This window comes from Dipodomys merriami, unplaced genomic scaffold (genome assembly GCF_024711535.1).
Source record: "Dipodomys merriami isolate MVZ:Mamm:240054 unplaced genomic scaffold, mDipMer1.0.p SCAF_46, whole genome shotgun sequence".
In the NCBI taxonomy this organism is placed as follows: Eukaryota; Metazoa; Chordata; class Mammalia; order Rodentia; family Heteromyidae; genus Dipodomys; species Dipodomys merriami.
This window is the reverse complement of record NW_027206024.1, coordinates 1,507,603-1,511,314: the sequence shown is the minus strand read 5'-3', so window position 1 is coordinate 1,511,314 and position 3,712 is coordinate 1,507,603. Positions and strand designations below refer to the sequence as shown.

The 3,712-nt window shown below is 33.6% G+C and overlaps 1 non-coding gene across 1 annotated transcript; it reads right to left on the bottom strand.

Annotated features, from left to right (window-relative positions):
- Positions 1-3,370: 3,370 nt before the first annotated feature.
- LOC138808631 (U6 spliceosomal RNA) lies at positions 3,371-3,477 on the bottom strand. The gene has a single exon (XR_011366541.1). It is a non-coding gene; the product is annotated as a U6 spliceosomal RNA (small nuclear RNA).
- Positions 3,478-3,712: the final 235 nt, after the last annotated feature.

Genomic DNA, 3,712 nt, shown 5'->3' with positions numbered 1-3,712 from the left:
TTTCTTCATTTAGAATACATCTTTCAGGTCATTGTAAGTTGTGGTTAATGGGAGAAGTCTCTTGATATTCTAAGGATGAAACAGAAAAAGATATTTTTGCATGGCTTTATTAGTCTGTAGTTGAACACTGAAATTCGATTTATATCTTGGCTGTTGTTGTGAATGATGAGTACAATGAACTGCAGATATATTTGAGTTACTCATAGAGAAATAATCACATGATTGGTGGGACAGATGATATTTCAACATTGGAGTTCTTTAGAAAGCTGGATATTACTTTCTACAAGGAGAATACTAACCTGCATTTTGTTGAAATGTGTAGAAAATTTCCTTTTCTCCACACTCTCAGCATTATTACCTTTATTAAAAGGTTAAAAAGGGCAGGTTTTTATTATCTTCAGTACTCCAGACTGGCCTTAGACTTAAATCCAACCTCCTATATGCTTGGAATTAAAAGCCTTTACCACCACACCGGATTCCTTTGATTTTTTTGATAAAAGTTACAATAATTATGAAGTAGTATCATAGTAAGTTTGAATTACATTTCTCTAATGACTTCTGCTCAAAAAGAATTAAACCAGCATAGAAGTGGTATTAAGGAACTTTGTAAACCCACTGGAATTTTTCAGGGTTTAAGGAGAGCATGTCTATTCAGAACTTTTGTCCACTTTTAATCAAGTTTCTTTTTAATCTCATCTTTAATCTTTCTATACAAAATCAATAATTAATTCAAGGTATTATAAAGGAACAATCTTAAGCAACTCCTAACATTTTCCATTTTAAATAACATGATATTGCTTAATCATTTTCTGTTTATGCTTGAGACTATATAACTCACTTTAGTCAGACCTTTTACAAGGTTGTATGCATTTTACTTATTTCACATTGATTGTTCTTTCCAAAGACTGCGTGTCTAATTTCCTTGTTTTCTTTCAGTCTCAAGTAGTTCAGATTTCAAATGAAGAATAAATGTACAGAAGCAAACAAAAAATAATATAGTTCCCCTCATCTGATGATGTCTTTACAAGAATGAGGAAAGAGTTCATCCAAGGACCTATGATAGGACATCAAAAAGAGAATCCATTCTCGTAGGTCTTTCTTAACTTTGGAATGTAACTTAAATGATGTAAAACACAATATAATGCTCAGATACTTTTATGTTTTATCAGTTTTGCACATTTTCATATGGACTTCACCTCAGTCTACAACATTCCTTCATTATTTTGTCCTGATATTTTTACACTATCAAGACATAAGATAACAAGTTTGATTTACAGCATGAGAAATAATCCACCTGGCTTCCTTGGAAGAAGAGCTTGGTCAATAGATAACATTACTTCTGTTTGCTCACTATATGCAATGATTTCTGTAATACTTTTCGCATTCTTTTTAGTATTTTAAAAAAACTGCTGACTAAACTCAAAACTCATTCATGGAAGTTTATGTTAAGTATTTCACAAGTTTTATTTTCCTTAATTCTTAAGATAACATTTTCTATAATGCTAATGTTATTGACATTTTAGTGTTGGGAAAAATTGTAATTAAAGTCAATAAGTGCATGGTCCAAGCACACACTGTGAGGAAGGAAATGAGTCAAAGTTTCCAAAAGTCTTTCAGCAATACACAAAAGGTAGGTAAAATCTTTCCATTCTCTTACACTCTCTATTCAAGGTTCATATTGTCCAAGAAATAATACCATAACAATTATTGGCCACGGTGATTATTTTCTGTTACCTTTTGTCTTCAACACAGACTGTGTTGGTGATATTGGGTTATCATGCACAGAGCTGAGCTTATAAGAGAGACAAATATATTCTGTCCCATTTTTCCAGGTTCCATTTTAAAAAGTACTAAATTTTAAATATCATCACTTACTTTCTTAAGAATCTAAAAAACAAAAACAAATCACAAATAATCACTCCAAAGTGCTTTATAAGTAGGAGATGATAAAACAAGCCCCCGTGAAGTAAACTTTCTTCCACTTTTAAAATTATTCTGAAAGCCTTGTGCTGGTTGGTCACACCTGTAATCCTAACTACTTGGCATATTTACTCAGGAGCCAGAGATACGTGGATAACAGTGGAAGCCAATCAGGACAAAATAAATTCATGAGATAATTTTTCAAAAATTTTAATGTTAGCAAAGGGCCAGGAATGGAGATGTAGCTCATATAGTAGCTCACCAATCTAGAGAGCAGGCCTAGCAAGACTTTGACGCCCTTTTTTCAAACTGTGAGCATACCAACATACATGCAAGTGCATGAGAACACGTGCACGTGCACACACACATATTCATTCAAAATACCTTCATATCAGTGTTTCGCATTAATTTCTTTGTTAACCATATTATATGAGTAAAATAAAGGAAATAAACTCTTTCATCTCAGAACATTTTCATATGTTTTTTTATTTTAAAAATACTGTACAGAGAGGTCACATTTACATGAGCAAGTAATGAGTACATTTCCTAACAAGCATTGTTACCTCCTCCTTTATTTTCCCTCTACCGTCCTTTCCCTCCCACCTCTACAAGTACACGCCCCTCCCCACTTCCCCTGCCTAAATTGTAAAGTTCAGTTTTCAACATAGTGTCTTGTGCATCTCATTGTTACAATGGGTCAACCTGAATCCCTATTTCAGCATTTTGCTTTTTTCCTTCCCCTCCCCCAAATTACAGGAGCGTATATACAAGAGGTGGGCACACAAAATTCAAATACAGTGAAAACAGGGGTTATAGCATGGGGGAGGAACATATAAAGAAACAAAAAAAAATCACATAGCCTGTTATAAGTACGTTAGAACAATAGCAAGAAAGAAAAAAAAAACAGTTGTGTTCCTATTTGGGGGTTCATTTCCCTTAACAACATCTTATCTGGTCATATGTGCATAGATTTTGACCTTTTCTGCTTATCCCAGTTATATTAGTTATTAAAAATTAGGGAAACCCTGTGACCTATGTTTCTTTGGACTTGGCTTACATCACTTAATAATTTTTTTCCAAGTCTTTCCATTTTCTAACAAATTGGGTCATGCCATACTTTCTCATGGAGGCATAGAATTTCATTGGTATAAATAGCACATGTTCTTGATCTATTTATCTGATGAAGGGCATTGGGGTTGGTCCTATATCTTAGCTATCTTAAACAATGCTGCAATAAATATAATTGTGATGGCAGTTTTAGTACCGTCTTGTTTGTGATCTTTTGGGTAAATGCTCAAAAGTGGGATTGCTGTGTCATAGGGGAGTTCTATGTGAAGTCTTTTGAGGAACCTCCATACTACTTTCCAAAGTGGTTGAACAAGTTGACACTCCCACCAAGAGTGCAGTACAGTTAACTTGTGGCCATATCCCCTCCAGCATCTGTTGTTGTGAAAGTAGGTAATGGTACAGGAATTTGCCTGCAATCCTTGCACAGGGGTCATTCAAATCTTCTCTGTATAGTTCCAATGTTAGAGTAAGTGATGCTGAATGGAACATAGAACATGTTTTATATATAAAATGTAATTGAATTTCTTAAACTAGACAATTCAACAAAAAGTATGTTTAAAAGAAATTTCATGAAATTTTAGAACCATGTACTTCTTAAATAAGCACACATTTAAGACTAAAATCAAGATTGACGTGTCAAAAACAAAATAATTCCAGATATTTGTTGTTCAAGAGATGTGTAGGAGGAGGAATTAAATTATTCTATACAAGGCACCTGTCATAA